The sequence below is a fragment of the Furipterus horrens genome, unplaced genomic scaffold, assembly GCF_987537825.1.
Source record: "Furipterus horrens unplaced genomic scaffold, mFurHor1.1.pri manual_scaffold_7, whole genome shotgun sequence".
In the NCBI taxonomy this organism is placed as follows: domain Eukaryota; kingdom Metazoa; phylum Chordata; class Mammalia; order Chiroptera; family Furipteridae; genus Furipterus; species Furipterus horrens.
The window spans coordinates 49,402,351-49,420,841 of NW_028327177.1; the positions used below are offsets into that span (position 1 = coordinate 49,402,351).

At 34.8% G+C, this 18,491-nt stretch overlaps 1 pseudogene; it reads right to left on the reverse strand.

The window, feature by feature from the left end:
* LOC150004421 (uncharacterized) overlaps positions 1–18,491 on the reverse strand; it is a 177,688-nt pseudogene that overhangs the window by 122,748 nt on the left and 36,449 nt on the right.

Below are 18,491 nucleotides of genomic sequence, written 5' to 3' on the forward strand. Positions count from 1 at the left end.
TGCTTGGTTCACTTGACATTGTACATCAGCATTTACCTGTTTTTCCTAAATATTCTGACAACGTAACTTTTAAAGTTGTATAGAATTTCAGAGTATGGATTTACTGTATATAATACATTTCCTTTTGCAAGACAGAGGCTTTTATTATTATGCATAGTATAGTCATAATTTTGAGCATGTATTATATATATAAATTTCTCAATATTTTTGGATAGCTTTCCAGAAATGTAATCATTGTGTCAAATTAAGTATTATTTTCAGATAATACTTAGTAACAATAATCACTAATATTGCATTATTTGCCCATAATTCATTCTTCCCCTCTGCACCTCACTGACTCTAATCTTGGCCATTTGATTTGATTTAGCCAGGGGAAAGTGGGTAGAAATGACCATATAGCTGGTTCCAGTTAAGGTCTTCGACCATTAGAAGTGCAGGTCTCAGGTAGCATTTCTCAACCTGAATTCAGATAAGAAGACATGTCAAACATACACAACCCCACGTCAGAGCCAGGAACCCAGCAAACCACAACCAAGAACTGACAAGAGACAATGTAAACATGAAATAAATATTATTGTAATTAATACCAAAAAAAGCCCAGCCATAATTAAGGGTCTGTTCATAAAAGTATCCAGCCATGTGATATGAAAAATAGAGAGACATTTATTGAAGAAGATACAAGATACAAGAAACACTGTACACAGGACAATGACCCCAAGTCCCCTTTAAAATAGGCATCTTGGGACCTCACAGAGTTCTCCCAATTGCCATCAGCTGCCCTATCATATTTTCCTGAATCTCATCAACCATCTGAAATCTCTTCCCTTTCAAAGGTTATTTTAATTTTCAGAAAAGCCAGAAGTTGCAAGGCACCTAATCTGGGATGTAGGGGGACTGAGTCAGCTGGGTGATCTAATATTTCACCAAAAACTCTGCAAGAGATGTGATGCATGAGCAGGTATATTGTCATGATGAAGTGGCCAATCACCACTTTCCTATAGCTGTGGCCTTCTGAATCATCTAAATAGTTTCTATGGAGGAATGTTCAAGCGTAATGCAAAATTTGATGCAGATTCAATGCTCTACTTGTTCAGTCATTGGAATACAACAACTACACAGTACACATGCTCACTCAGTGGTGTCTACCACCCCCACTGACTAGCACAGTGAAGTCATCATTGTTCATGCATGCTGCTTCTAGTCCACTCTCCTTGTGTTTTTTAAGTTTATACTGGTCAACTTTATATGAGCAAAATTCAGTAATATGGAAAATCAATAACACAAAGATTGTCAACATCCCATCCCGCACACAAACACATACACTCTCATACTTTAGAAAGTACATAACACATGTCAAAACAATTCATGGATCGAAGGATAAATTATTTTAAATTGTTAAATATTTGTATTTAAATCTGGATGAAAGTGATATATATTTTTCACCATCCCATTTCTGTACACACATATATAACCATATATTTGTACATAAAAATATATGTTTCTATATATCAATATATATATATACACACAAATAAGATGGTGGAAAGTGAGAGAGAAAGAATTAGAAATGTAGAACAAACAGGATAAGTTTAGAGTTCTCACACCTGATTAATACTTTTCCACAAATACACAAAAAAGAAAATTGAAGGGACAATTAGAAAATTTCTTACTACTGAACAACATGGTCTAATTAAATTGTCTAGTGGTCAGATTAAATGGTCTAAGTTCCCAGAACAATAAAAGAAAAAGGCCCACACCAAGGCACACTCCAGTGAATATCCATAATAATAGAGATATAAAAATTATATATGTCTCAGAAACATTTAAAAGTTTAACAAAATGACCAGTAATCATGTGCACCCACTCCCAAGAAGCTGCTGATTAATATGTTGCACTAAAGTAATAGCAGAAACTAAAGGAAAAAATACAGGAGGCTGGAGACCAGTGGCTGAACACTGGAGAAGTCCCTTTGGCCTTTCTACAGTGTTCAAGCCACTGGTCCCTGCATGATAGTGAAGAGAAATCCCTGGGAAAGAGCCCCAGAGCAGGCCTAGAGCACAAGAAGTCTACATTGAAAGGAGAAAGAGATAAAACCAATCAAATACCTGCTGTGTACGACCATTGTGAGAAGAGGTTTAAAGTTATAAAAAATAATTTTAAAAACCTGGAGAAGTTAAGAATGATAAGAAAATTGAAAACAAATTAAAAAACAGAACACCAAATCCTGTTATTAATTTTAGGAAGAAAAAAGATTGCAAAACAGTAAATGTAATCACAGTATACTACATAGCACTTCTGTGAATAATTCTTATATATCCTATAATAAAGCAAATATTATTGATCTAAAGCAAAGAGGTGACATTGACTCTATTAAGGGGATATAGGGAGAGGAAGGACATGGGAGCAAATTGCAATCTTTCACGTAGGTAGTAGATAATTCAGTATTAGATAATAGTTTAACTGAAATATCAAGAAATGAAAATATGTCAATTAGAAATAAAGAGATAAACACCAAAGGAAACTATTTAAAAAGTGAAAAACATTGTCTTTGTGGAGTGTGAATTAGAGATAGGGGTGGTGGGATCTGGATGTTTCTTTTATTATAATCCTTGGTGACGCTTTAGGCAAAATACATGTGGTACCCTGTGTGATGCTACAAAATCAATACTTAGATAGAATATATATGCTTAAGTGTATGTATTAGTAAAAACATGAAAATTAATGAGCTAAGCACGCAACAAAAAGATTTAGGAGGAAAACACAGTTAAGCTAAAGAAAATAAGTAACGAATAATGGAAAAATCAGAGACAAAGAAATAAAACATGGAGAGTTAAAACAAAAGCTAAATTCTTGAAATAAACAAATACAACAGATTTTACTTTTTCCATTAAAAAAGTAAATCATAAAATATACCGTTAAACTTCAAGATGTCAAAAAAAAATATTCTGAACAACTTTATGCCAATAAGCTTGACCACTTAAATGCACAAAAATCATGGATTATGAAAAATAACTCAAAAAGAAATTGAAAGTATGAGTAGACATAAAACATAACAGAAATTGAATCAGTCTTAATTTCAGAAAACCTCCCGCTTAAAGGGTTTTAAAGGTGAGTTTTACCAAAATTTTAACGTTTTATATTTTACAATAACCCACTCAAGAAAATAAAAAGTGAATAAAAACAAAACAGCTCATTTCTTGAAGTCATAAATCTTGATGCCAAAAATACAGGGAGTAGTATGAGAAAGAGATTTCATCAGTCCACTTCTTTTTTTTTTAAGTAGTCATAGTACTAGTAGTACTAATTGATAAGATTTATTGAGCTCTTTATACATGTCAGGCACCACTATACAGGTTTTTTGTTATTGTTTTCTAACAGCTTTATTGAGATATAATTGATATATAAAGAATTTCATGAATTTAATGTACAAAGTAACAGACAAATGCAACATTTCTCAGTATTTTTATGTTTCTTTGCTTTAAAAAAAAATATGTGCATGAATGATAAGAACACTTACCATGGCATCTGCCTTCTTAACAAATTTTGAAGTGAATGACACTCCATCATTAACAATAAGCACTATGTTATACAACAGACCTCTAGAAATTACACAAATAGCATAACTGAAACTATACCTATAGAATAACAAGGCTTCATTTCCTCCACTATAATGGTATTATAACTACTAACTTAGTCTTAAAAACAATTTTATGAAGGAGATAACATTATTAAGCCTATTTTATCAGTCAGGATTCTAAGGCATGTGTAGTTAAGTGCTTTGCCCATGACATAAACTCAGCCCATCCTCCGGAATTCTGTAATAAATGAGATCAATGCAGGCTATACATGAAGGAGAAACCTGATTCCAATGGGTCATTTGAAGACAGAGCTAAAACAATGCAAGTGCATAACTGCAACAAGGTAAAAATACTAACACAATAAAACAAGAATAAAAGAAAGAAAACTTTGGTGCTGAAGAAAAAAATATTTTTATTAACAGGTGAAATAAGTTATCTGCATAAAAAATTCAGGAGAACATACAGACAAACCTCTAGAACAAATAAATTCTTCAGAAAGATTGCAGGATAAAAAATTATGATTTACCTTCAAAAATCTATTAGGATTGTCATCTCTTAAAAATCTCATTCAAAGTAAAACCAAAATACAATGTACCTAGCAATAAATCTTTTAAAAATGTGTAATATCTGTAGTTACTAAAATTATATTACTTTTTTGAAGACTTAAATGGAACTATTAACAGGAAAAATATAATGATCATTGACAGGAAAACTCAATATCCTAAGAAAGGAAATTTCCCCAAAATAGACCTGTAAATCTAATGCTATCCTAATTATGATACTAACCAATTTTTTTCTAGGAATTTATCCATTTTGTCCAGATTGTCCACTTTGTTGACATATAGTTGTTAATATTTTCTTATAATCCTTTGTATTTCTTAGGTGTCAGTTGTTATTTCTCTTCTTTCATTTCTTATTTTATTTATTTGGATCCTTTCTCTCTTTTCTCGATGAGTCTAGTTAAAGGTTTGTCAATCTTGTTTATCTTTTCAAAGAACCAGCTCTAACCCTAACCCTAACACTAATGCTGACTTTTATCAGCACCAGGCCCAGGGGAGGGTCAGCTAAAGTCTCAAGAGTTCCCAGTGGTCTACTTAGTTGTAAAACTTAATCAACAATGTAGACTCAAGCTGTATTCAGCAGCCATGCTTAAGCTCCAGAGTGAGGTAGAGTAATTGCTGTGGGCGGGGCTGTTTCCCCTCAAGCTGATGCCACTTTGAGGGGACTGTTCTGCCTGAGAAAGATGGCTTCTGCAATATGGGGAATGACTCAGCACAGCAATCCTGGCAGCTGTTCCTTCCATACTCTCCCAGAGTCACTATCCTCAGGCTCCTCTCATGTGTCTCTAGTCCACTCAGCCCTCCCTTTGCTAGAGCCCAGGGTAAGGGGCTACAAACAAAATGCATTGGCCTTTAAGAGGCTCTCTAAGTCTCCAGCAGTCTTCTTCTGGCAGACAGAAACCCTGCTGCTTTTCACAGCTGGATGCTTTCTGAGTTCCTTTCCCAGATCTGGTGTTGCAGGCTGGGGAGCCAGCTTGGAGTTTAGACCACACACTTTTAAGGAGAAAGCTCTTGGCCACTGAAGTATCTCTCCATAATTGCAGCTGTCACCCATAGGAACCTAGCTGACCCTCTCACACCTCCTCCACACTCACTACCAGTCATGTTGTGGTGAAGTGGTTTCTCATGTTTGTCTTTGGTTATAAAGCTTCTCCCCAGCTAGTGTTTGGTTGGTTATTTAGGATGGTTTCTCTACAATTTAGTTGTAATTCAAGATTGGTCTTGGGAGGAAGTTAGTGTAGCTTCCACTTACTCCTCTGACATCTTGTGTCTCCTTAGTCAACACATTCTTCATGTCAAATAATTACCTTTTTGCTGTCATTATTGTTATTGAGAGAATATTTAAAAATCCGCTCTTAGGGAAACTTTCAATTATGCAATAGTATTGTTAACTAGAGGCACTATGTTGTACATTAGACTCCAGAATTGATTCCTCTTATACCTGAAGTTTATATCAGTTGACCAACATCTCCTCATCTTTCACATTGCTTAGACCTTAGCAACCACCAATCTACCATTTCTAGGACTTCGGATTTTTACATTCCACATAAGTGAGAATATATGTGTCTTTCTCTATCTGACTTTCTTCACTCACCAAAATGCCCTTCATTTCATTCATGTTGTTGCAAATGGCATGAGTTCCTTCCTTTTTAAGGTTTAATAGTATTCACTCTATATACAGACCACATTTCTTTATCCATTGATAGATACTTAATTGGTTTCCATATATTGGCCAGTGAGAATAATGCTGCAGTGAAGGTGGGAGCATATCAAAGTGTGAGATAGTGAATTCATATCCTTCAATTATACACTTAGGAGTTCTCTTTTTACTTTGTGCGGAACCTCCATATTGTTTTCCATAGCAACTGATGTACTGATGTACTGATGTACATCCTAACCAATGGTACATGAGGGTTTCCTACATATCCTTTCCAGCATTTATTCTCTTACCTTTTTCATGACAGGCATTCTAACAAGCCTGAGGCTTTGATTTGCATTTATTTCCCTGATGATTAGTGATGCTGAGCACCTTTCATGCACATTTTACTATCTGTAAATATCTATTCAGGTCCTCTGCCCATTGTTTTTTTTCCTATTGAATTGTAGTAATTCCTTATGTATTCTGGATATTAACCCTTTATCAGATATATGATTTGCAAATATTTTGTCCCAGTTAGTTGCCTTTTAAATGTTTACTTGGCTGTGCAGAAGCTTTAAAGTTTAATGTAGTCCCACTTCTCTATTATTGCTTTCTTGCCTTTTATTTCAGTATCATATCAAAGTCATTACCAAGGCTGATGTCAAGGAGCTTACTGCATATGTTTTCTTCTAGCAGTTTTATAGTTTTAGTTCTTAGTTGAGTTTTTTATTTATTTTGAGTTTTTAAGTATTTTTTTTCAATAATAGGTGACATATGATATTGCATTAAGTTCAGGTATACAACATAGTGGCTAGACATTTATATAACTTACAAAGTGATCACCCTGAGAAATCATGTGGCATTTGTTTTTCTCTGTCTGACTTATTTCACTCAACACAATACCATCTAGGTCTATCCACACAAATAACAAGATTCCATTCTTCTCTATGGCTGAGTTATATTCCATTGTAGATATGCATAACATCTTCTTAATTTATTCATCTACTGATGGACACTTAGGTTGCTCCCTATCTTTATTGTAAATAATGCTGCAACGAACATATGAATGCATGTGTCCTTTTAAATTAGTGGTTTGAGGTACTTTGGATAAACACCCAGAGGTTGAATTGTTAGGTCCTTCTTTGTCTCTTGTTATATAGCCTTTGTTTTAAAATCTATTTTGTTTAGGACAGTATTTATACCCTAGCTTTTTGTTCCCATTTTAATGAAATATCTTTTTCCATCCCTTTACTTTCCGTCTGTCTTTCATTCTGAAGTGTCCTGTAGACAGTATAAGTAAAGGTCATGTTTTCTTACCCATTTAGCCACTGTATGTCTTTTGATGAAAGCATTTACATTAACTTAATTGATAGACAGATATGTAGTTATAGGCCTTTTATTATTCATATTTTTATCTTTTTTTTTCTTCTTAAAGGAGCCCCTTTAACATTACTTGTAATACTGGTTTGGTGGTGACAAACTCCTTTAGCTTTTCCTTGTCTGAGGCTCTTTTGCTGTCCTTCAATTCTTAATGATAGCTTTGCTGTGTAGAGTAATCTTTAGTGTAGGTCCTTGCTTTTCATCACTTTAAATATTTCATGCCAATTCCTTCTGATCTGCAAAGTTTCCATTGAAAAATAAGTTGGAAGTCTTATTTGAGCTCTCTTGAAGGTAACTGACCACTTTTCTCTTGTTGCTTTTAAGATTCTCCTTTTGCCTTCAACATTTGGCATTTTAAATATTATGTGTCTTATTGTTGGCCTCTTTAAGTTCACCTTGTTTGAGATTTTCTGCACTTCTTAGACTTGTATGTCTATTTTCTTCCCCAGGTAAGGAAATTTTTCCATCATTATTTCTTCAAATAGGTTTTAATTCCTTTCTCTCACCCTTCTTCTTCTGGTACCCCTTTGATGAGCCTGATGCTGTCCTGGAAGCCCCTTAAACTATCTTAATTTTTTTTTCTCTTTTGCTCTAATTAGGTGTCTTCTGCTAACTTACCTTACAAATTGCTCATTCAACTCTCTGTTTAATATAATCTACTATTGATTTCCTCTAAGGTATTCGTCATTACAGTTATTGTATTCTTCACCTCTGACCAATTCTTTTTTTTGTTTTCTACCTCTTTGTTGGAATTGTCACTGAAATCATTGAGCATCCTTATAACCAGTGTTTTAAATTCTGCATAGATTGCTTGTCTCCATTTTGTTTATTTTTCTAGAGTTTTGTTCTGTTCTTTTATTTGGGACATGTTCCTTTGTCTTCTTATTTAGGCTGCCTCTCTGGGTTTGTTACTACATATTAAATATAGCTGCTTCATCTACCAGTCTTGGTAGAGTGGGCCTATGTAGTAGGTGTACTGTGAGGCCCAATGGCATAGTAATTCTGGTCACCTGAACTCAGTGCTGCAGGTTTGTCCCTTGTGTAGGTTGTGTGTGCCATTCTGGAAAGCCTTGATTGCTGTTCTCACATCAAAGGGACAGACTGACCCTCAGGCTGATTGGTTGTGAGAACCTCCCATGAGTACAGTGTAAGTGGTATTGTGCAGGGTCATTCCTATGGAGCAGGACTCTGGGGTCTTTCCTCTGAGTATGTCATTTATGGAGGTAGTTGTGTGGTACTCTGGTGTAGGCTGAAGGCAGTAACCAGTTGTGTTGGTTCTGGAGCCTATGGAGGTGCAGGCCAAGGTTAGCTGCTGCCTGTGCCCTAACAGGAGCCGGTTGGTATGAGCTACAAAGTGATATGCAGATATCTGTCATCTTTGCTGGGCTTGGAGGTGCCTGGGAGAGGCTAAGCTACAAACTGAGACTGGCTGCCACTAGTGCCATGGTCAGGACTGCTTATCAAGAAGTACAAGGCCTGGCAATGCTTGTTTGAGGTTTGCATACCTTCAAGAGATTTTAAGACAGTCTTTGACATGAGCCAAAACAGGCTATTTGTATGGAAAAGCCAATGGAGTGACTTGGGTATGCCTGCAAGTTTGGTAGGGCAGGGGTATTAAGGAATCTCCAGGGTGGGATGAATCTCCAGTGTCAGTCATATTGATGGAAACTCAGATATAGCACAGGCCTACATAAATAGGGGGAAAGCTCAGCAAAGGAACAATGTCTCTGCCAGTACTTCTGTCTAGGAGAAAGCTGAACTTCCAGCCCTTGCCCTGAAGCCAGACAATTCAGTTCCTCCCCATATGTCCCTGGTACCTTTTGAGTTACTGCCTCAGCACTGGAGTTCAGAGCAAGTGAGTCTGTCTTAGAGTAAGACCATGCAATGACCCTTTAAGAGGGATGCCTGGAATTCTGGAAGCACTATCTCAGTCAGCCAAAATCTCCACTGATTTTTACAAACAGAAGTTTTGGAGACTTCTCTGAGGCATTGGAACCCTGGGCTGAGGAGCCTGGTATTTGGCTGGGACCCCTCACTTCTCAGAGTGGACCTCTACAGTCTAGATATCCCTCCCGATTTTTAACTGCCACACATGGGTGTAGGATCAGCCTATCCAGCATCTTGACCCTTCCTACCAGTCTCATCATGACTTCTTCTGTATATCCTTTTACTATAGAACTTCTGTTCAGCTAGTCTTCAGGCAGTTCTAAATGACTGTAGTTTAGTTGTAACTTTGACATGGTTGTGGGAGGATGCAAGTACTGCATTTATATACTCCTTCATTTTGGTCAGAGCCTTGAGTTACCTTTTGTGTTTTGGGTAACATAGTGGTCCGGTTTCATTCTGTTGCATGCGGCTGTCCAGTTTTCCCAATGTCATTTATTGAAGAGACTGTCCTCTCCCCATTGTATATTCTTTGGATCTCTGTTGCACATCAATTGACTGTATACGCATGCATTTATTTCTGGGCTCTCTACTCTGTTCCATTAATCTTCATGTTTGTTTTATGCCAATGCTACACTGTTTTTATTACTATTACTTTGTAATATAGTTGAAGTCAGGAAGCATGGTGCTTCCACCTTTGTTCTTCTTCTCAATATTAATATTGTTTTGGTTATGTGGAATCTTTTGTGTTTCCACACAAGTCTTAGAACTATTTTTTTTATTTCTGTGAAATATGCTATTGATATTTTGATATGGATTGCATAGAATCTCTACATTGTTTTGGGTAGTATGGGCATTTTAACAATATTAATTCTTCCATACATGGGCATGGAATATGTTTCTATTTATTTGTGTCTTCTATTTCTTTTATCCATGTTTTACATTTTTAAGTAAAATTTCCTTGGTTAAATTATTTGTAGGTATTTTATTCTTTTTAATAAAATTATGAATAAGATTATTTTCTTAATTTCTTAATTTCTCTTTTTGAAGATTTGTTATTAGTGTATAGAAATACAACAAATTCCTGGCTACTGTGGCTCAGTGGATAGAGCGTCGGCCTGTGAGCCAAGTGTCGCTGGTTTGATTCCCAGTCAGGGCACATGATTAGGTTGCACGTCAGATCCCCAGTTGGGGGCGCAAGTGAGAGGCAAACACACAGTGATGTTTCTCTCCCTCTCTCCTTTCCCCTCTCTCTAAAAAATAAATAAACAAAAGAATCAACAAACAAATAAATAAATTATTTTTAAAAAAGAAAAGAAAAGAAGTACAACAAATTTTTGTACACTGATTTTATATCATGTAACATCATAGATTTGTTTATAAGTTTTATCAGTTTTTTGGTGGAGTTTTAAGGATTTTCTATATACATTATTGTCATCTGCAGCTACTAACAGTTTTATCTCTTCCTTTTCAATCTTGAGCCTTTTATTTCTTTTTTTTGACTAAGTGCTCTGGCTAGGACTTCCAGTACTAGGTTGAATAACATGACAAGAGTGGGCATTTTGGAGCAATCTTTCTACTAATTTAATAAATTGTTAACTGTTATATCTTCCTAGTTACTGAAAATACTTTGTATACTAAGCATTATTTCCCATAAATTAATGGATACATTTTTAAATAATTTATTCAGCAGCCTCCTCAAAAATATTAAATGATCTATACTGAATAGAGATCCTTAAGTTAGAAGGGTAAACTTACCACTACACACCAAAAAGAAAAAAGAAAAAGTAACATAATTTCAAAATGCTTTGTGGTAAGTTAAATCTCACGTATAAAGAAGCATAGCAGTTTGTAAACATGCAGTACACATACTCATACAGTGTAGTTTATAATCTTAACAGAAGTGAAGAAATCATGTTCATATGATATAGGTTACTTCAACAAATGTGCTTTTGTTTTTGTGCATTATCTCTCCAATGTTTCCTCCTCTCTTTAAAATGCTAACATGTTTGACACTTCTCCGAAGAGGACATACAGAAGGTCCATAGACACATGAAAAAATGCTCAACATCATTAGCCATCAGGGAGATGCAAATAAAAACCACAATGAGATACCATTTTACACCAGTCAGAATGGCCATCATCAACAAATCAACAAGCAACAAGTGCTGGCGAGGATGTGGAGAAACGGGAACCCTACTGCACTGTTGGTGGGAATGCAGACTGGTGCAGCCACTATGGAGAACAGTATGGAATTACCTCAAAAGATTAAAAATGGAACTGCCTTTTGAACCAGCGGCTCCACTACTAGGATTATACCCGAAGAATCTTGAAACACCAATTCAAAAGAACTTATGCACCCCTATGTTCATTGCAGCACTGTTTACAATAGCTAAGTGCTGGAAACAACCTAAGTGCCCATCTGTAGATGAGTGGATCAAAAAACTGTGGTACATTTACACAATGGAATACTATGTAGCAGAAAGAAAGAAGGAACTCCTGCCATTTGCAACAACATGGATGGAACTAGAGAGAGTTATGCTTAGTGAAATAAGCCAGGCAAAGAAAGAAAAATACCATATGATATCACCTAATACAGAAAACTAAAGAACAACACAAACAAAGGAACTAAATAGAACAAAGAGCAGAATAGCAGTCAATAGGGGGGAGGGGAGAGGGAGAGAAGGGGGATAAGTAAGGGAAGGGTTTAGTCAAAGAACCCATATAAATGACTCATGGACATGAACAACGGGGAGGGATATGATTGCGGGAGAGGGGGTGGGTTGGGTGGGGGAGAGAAATTAGGGGAAAAGGGGACAACTGTAATTGAAAAACCAAAATAAAAATAAAATAAAATAAAATAAAACCATTTCCACCTACAAAAAATAAAAAATAAAAATAAAGCGTAGAGAACACTCTAAAAAATAAAAAAATAAAATGCTAACATGTTTGAAATGTTATCATTTTTACTGAAATAACATTCTGTTAACCTAGAGATTTTTTTTTTCATCAAAACACCCTATAACAATTTATTAGAAAGCATGCGAGGTGAGGCAGGGTTCCTTCAAAGCAACCATGAGAGAAATTACGATAATTTAAAAAGGAAACAAAGTACACTGAACTTGCTGTTAACCAGGCCTTAGTCAGAACAGAATCCAAAAGCCAGGTGTAAACCTTGTATCTGCAGGCTGTACCCAGGCCCAGGAATGCCAGAAGTCTCTATTTATAAAAAGGCTCACTTGATGTGCTTGTCCTGCTGGTCAGCCAGGATTATGGCCAATGACTTGGCATCAAAGAAGAGCTCACTGATTTCCTCAACATGCTCTTTCTCAATGCTGTCCTCCCCATTGATCTGAGCAAGCAACTTGGCTGGGGTCAGCAGTTGCACCTAGTACCTCAAAGTGGTCTTGGTACCAATCTCCCCCAGGTGGTTCAGCACCTCCTCACTAATGTTGATTCCCTCTGTCTGGGCACGGATTTTAATGATCTGTTCCATTTCCTGCAGAGGGTACAACATAGTCCAGATGATCAGCACTCAGTTCAGAAGGTCAAGAGGGATGCCACGAGGAGAGGTGATATCCTCAGTGCCCCTGATGTTATTAAAAGGAGAAGAAATAAGAAAATTGTAAAACTCTTTGACTACTAGTCTATTGTAACCACCGAAATTCTCACCCGATAATTAAAACAAACAGTAATTTACCCAGTTACACAACATGTGTTTCTAAACGTCTCTGAAATCTAGACCAACTACAATGTCTTCAGTAACTTTTGATGTTCTTCACATCTTAAAACAACATCTCCTTGAGGAGACTCTGATTAAGAATTTCTGAGAGACAAATATGTAATAGTAAGAGAGAAGAAGTTTAAGACTATCTCATAAAGTATTCTTAGCATCTTGTTATTTCTTTAATTATAAAATGGACAGAAGTTAAAAATAATAGCATTTTTAAATTAAAACAAACAGCTAACTAGGGCTTAAGCTCTTCTGTTCCATGGAGAAAAAGACTTGATAGACACTGAAGCCTAGTTCTATTTTCCTATAGAACTGGCACTATGCCATGAAGCCAAATATCCAGGATGGTAGAAGGAAAGTGGACATCTATAGGAGAAATTTTTCCAGTCCTAAAACAAGGATAGTACTTTACATATAGTAGACCCAATAAATGTTGGTTGAATGAATCAAAGGGAAGTAGCAGGAAGTAAAGGAATGAATGCTAGCTACTTCTACCCCTTTCCTATTTTAACCTGCAGTAAACATAACCTGAAATTTAATTCTTCTTGCCCTGGTCATTTCTACTGCCACCAACTCCCAAAAGTCCTCTTAGATATCTAAGTATCTGTTGATTTTTAAAATAAAGGGATGAAGAGGACCTAAAGGAAGTTGGTTAACAGAGAATTTTTTACTGCTAAATACTATTCCATGTGTAAATGTACCACAGCTTTTTTATCCACTCATCTACTGATGGGCACTTAGGCTGTTTTCAGATCTTGGCTGTTGTAGATAATGCTGTTATGAATAGAGAGGTGCATGAATTCTTTTGAATTGGTGTTTTGGGATTCTTAGGATGTATTCCCAGAAGTGGGATTGCTGGGTCAAAAGGCAAAGAGGGAAAAGGTGGGGACAAGTGTAATAGTGTAAACAATTTTAAAAAATAGAATTTTTTTGTTTCCCTCTTAAAATGTCTGTAAGAAAATGTGAAAAATAAAAGAAAGTAGTTGAATTTTACAAAACAATATATTCAATTGGTATTGAAAATGTAATTTAAAAAATTATAACTATCTATTGATAATTTATTGTCAAATATGCACTGCTTTCCCATTCATGAACAGTCTCATGTAACCCTAACAATAATCCTATGGAGTATTACTCTCATTTTATAAGGTATGAACTTTGGCTCAGAGAGGTTAAATGATTTGTTCAAAATCAAAAAGTCAGCAAATGACAGGGCCTGGATTCAAATCTATGTAGCCAGCTTATATTCTCTACACTATGTCACAGAGATGATGTCTCAGTTACTGACACACTCCATTTAGTGCATACACTAGAAAAACCAGAATTTGGAGGGGAAATAAAAACAAGACTTGAACTCTCAACGAGAATCAGGAACAAAATGCTGTCCCAAACTTTTTAGGATTTAAATTCATCTTGCTAGCTTTTTTGGTAGACTCAAAAGGAGGCACTCTATGTGGGTCATCTTTATATTTACTATAGCAAATAATCAATACAGCACTTTGTATGTGTTAGATCCACCAGAAGTATTTACCAAATGAATTAATTGGTTTGTGCTTGGGCACATTAACATGTCCTTTTATGTTGTGCTGAAGTATTGTCTAACACTCCTCCTGCCTGAGAGTCATCTGACTCCCTGCAGAGTACAGTGCTATTTGACTTTGTCTTTATCATGGAATAGAGCACAGACTCTGTAAAAGTAGCTGTCAATTGACAGAAAAATAAGATGCAAAAGATTTAAACCTGATCAAAATTAAATGAATATTGTCCAAGAAGACAACCTCAAAGTTATGTTTTATTATCTTAGCACATTAGTTATATTTTAAATTTATCATGCAGCACTTTGTTTTCACTGATTTTAAATATATATTTTTCAGTGCCATGTAACCTCTTTTGAATAAGCTTTGTCACCCTGCTAATTCCCTCATTACTTTTTAAATACACGTTCACTCTACGTTGGTATAAGAACTTTGTTCCTAACATTTTGAGAAGTATTTTTGATACATTTTAGAAAAAGAGTTCATCATTTTGTATGATTTTTTTTTGTTGTTGTTTTTATAATTTTTGTGCTACAGGCACATTAATACTTATCTTTTATTAAAATATTTTGTTAATATTACGGCTACTTCATACACTAGCAAAAATAAATTGATTGGGAAGATGTGGGTCACCTCACAGAACTGATGGGAAAACTGGGGAAGAAACATGAACAAAATGGCAATAGAAAATACAGCTGTGACTTTGCTGCCAAGACAGTCTCTGTAACGTACCTCTCTTGGCACTACTGTTAGTACCAACAGTAGCATGCTGGAATGCTTCCACATCTTCCACATGCCACATTATAAATCCAAAACCCCCACAATATTTATGCATTGATTTTTCTAGAACTATGGGCAGAATATGTACTTGGACAAGCTTATCATTTTAAATAAAAATACATCTATTTTAAATTTAAAGAATATTTGGGAAAACTATTTAATTTCAGATAGTCAATACCTAAAGATAAGTAAGTCTCTTAAAAGTTTTACACAATTATTTTCTAGACTTTTTACAGGCTTTCATATGAGTATAATGAAATCAGACCTTGCATATCTACCTATGGAAGAAAGTTACCTGGGCCAAGCCCATCATGTCCTATGATAATCTTGTACAAATCCCCAAGGTACACCACTTTTAGGGAGAAGGTGTCAGTCTGTAATAAATCAAACAAGTAAAGTTATATCTAGACTATGAGTCTGATTTCTAAAAAGACTATAATTAAGATACAGTAAAAATTGTGAAAAGAATTAGGTTCATTCAGTAAATATGCAAATCTGTCTATATTAAGTAAGTAAAGGTAAAACAATATTAATTTATAGAACACCATAGATAACAAGTTTTCTAATATACCCCACTCCTCTTAACAGCTAATTTTTCATCATAAAGTATACATTTTGGGACTTCTACAAATATATTTTCAAATAATAACAATATAAATATAATAATTGTAAAGTATTCTAAAACTTTCCATTCATTTCAATACAACTAACAGTTTACTGCCTTCAGATGGAATTGTTCAGCAATGTTTATGTGTCATTCACAAATATAATGTTTCTAAAGTAATTTTATAAGATTGATGCAATATTATTGAAATTTTATAACACGTTTTTGCAGTCCCTATGTGCTGCTATGTTTAAAATATTTGTTATCCTTAAAAGTCACTCAGTGAGAAAAATATCCATCATATAGATAAGAAGAAAATAAAACTAGGATTAGAGCTCAGTTCCTCTGATATGTAATAATACTACTTTTCTTTATAACTCTTCTACCTCTGTATAAGTAGAATATAAAGAATATAAATAACAGTAAAGCCATTAACATTGATTTCCAAAAACTACTCTCTGTGCCTGCTACAGGTTAATAGGTAACATTGTCATCTCTTTATCCATGAAACAGATCTGCTAGAAAAGGAGGAATGTCTATATAATAACGGAAAATACTGGCAGAGAAAACTATTAGTTATAATATGATAATTGATGTAGGGAATGTTAGCAAAAGAGAGAAAAAATAATGAAAATATTTTGACATACTCACTTAAATGCTATGTGAGTCATCAAAAAAAGCTGAGATTACTAAAATATAATAATGGGGCCTCTATGCTTTACTAAGTTAAAAAATAACTATAACTTGAATATTAATATTAGTAAAAAAATAATATAATGTATTCAGTTTCTACATTTGACAATGAAAGTTGATATATATGACAATCCTCATTTAATGATATAAAGTTTCATTTAAAATTTAGACAATGGGAAATGACTTTATCAATATGCTGGACTAGGCAGACCTCACTCTCCTATGGAGACACCATTTAACAACAATAAGTGGACTAGAATACTTCTGTGGAAACAGTAGACACCAGAAGGAAAGCTGCAGCACCAAGTCCAATGCATAATAAAGAAGAAACTCCACTAAAAGGGGTAAGAAAGTTTGTGACATTTTGAGTGTCTGTGGTCCTCCCACAACTTTACATATAGAGAAAAGCTTCTATACCACAGATCCTATCTTAGGACAGAAAAAGAAAAATAGATCATGTAATGCAAAATGCTCACTTCTCTGCGGGCTGTTGGGGGAACTGATTTCTCTCTCATTTAAGTTGGAATACTAGTAATAATGGCAGCATAATTTGGAAGATAAAAGAGAAGAGAGTACTGTGGCATGTTAGAGCTACAGAGATTCTTCAGTACAGCAGGCAGACATGGCAGGGCTAGAGGGTGAAACAGATTATGGGCATTGGAGAAGAAATAGCAACAAGTGGCTAAAAGAAATTGAGGCAGTTAAAAGCACATATACAAGTTCAGAGAAGACACATAGCCAGAAACTCTAACCACATCCATTGGTGAAGGTCTTCCCCAGCACAGACCAAATCCCAACAAAATATCACAAGGCCTATAAAGGAACAAAATAAAGCTCCAGAAATCAATCTTAAATAAATACAGGTCTCTGACATTCCTGTAAAATGCTAAAACAAATACCTTAAATATGGTCAATAAACTGAGAGATAACACAGAAAATCAGCTAAAGTAAATCAGGAAACAGATGCATGTGATGCATGAACAAAATGAGAATATCAACAACAACAAATACACACACACACACACACACACACAAATATATATTTGTTTGGAAAACAATATACATATATATTGTTTGGAAAGCACCAAACAAAATCTGGAGTTGATAAACCCAGTAAGTGAATTGACAAATCCATTAAATTATTTCAATAGCAGACTTGATCAGGCAGAATAAATAAAGCAAACTTGAAAATAGATCATTTGAAATCATCAAAATGGGGAAAAAAGAAAAAAAGAATAAAGAGAAGTGGAAAGCCTAAGGGACTTATAAAAATGGAACAGACTATACATATGAGAGTCAGAGAAGAATAAAAGAGATAAAGGGACAGAAGGATTGTTAAAGAAATAATGAATGAAAATTTACAAATCTGGTGAGAGGTGTAGACATTCAATTTCATGAAGCTTGTAAGCCCCTAGATTCAACTCAAAGAGAGCTTCTCCAAGATATATTATAAAGCATTTTTCAAGACCAGCATGACCCTAATACCAAAGTCAGAAAAGGATACTACAAGAAAAAAACCAGGACATGTTACAATCAAATAGTTAAAAGTTAAAGATAAAGAGACAATTTTGAAAGCAAAAAGATAAAAGTGACTCATCATGTACTGTATTAATGAGCTTCTATAAGTTTGTGAGTGGATTCCTGAGCAAAATCATGCAGACTAGAAAGCAATGGGATAGTATGTTAAAATTGCGGAAAGAGAAACCTGTCAACTAAGAATTCTATTTCAGATGTACTGTCCTTCAAAAACGGGAACATGTTATGACTTTTTCAGATAAAAAAAAAAAGCTGAAAGAATACAATAACACTATATTATCCTACCAGAAATGTTAAAGGGAGCTCTTCAATCTGAAAAAAAGGAGAGTAGCTAGCAACACAAAGCCATATAAAAATAAAATTTCCTAATGGACAAATACAGTAACTTGTATTATTATACTTTTGATGCATAAGTCCATTTTTAATTCTTGTATTAAAGAAAAAAGTATTAAAACTATTTTAATAGGGATACAACATACAGAAGATATACTTTTGACATCAATAACAAAGTAATAAGCATGAGCTGTTAAAAAGTAGAGTTTTCATATTGAAGTTTGATTTAAGTTATC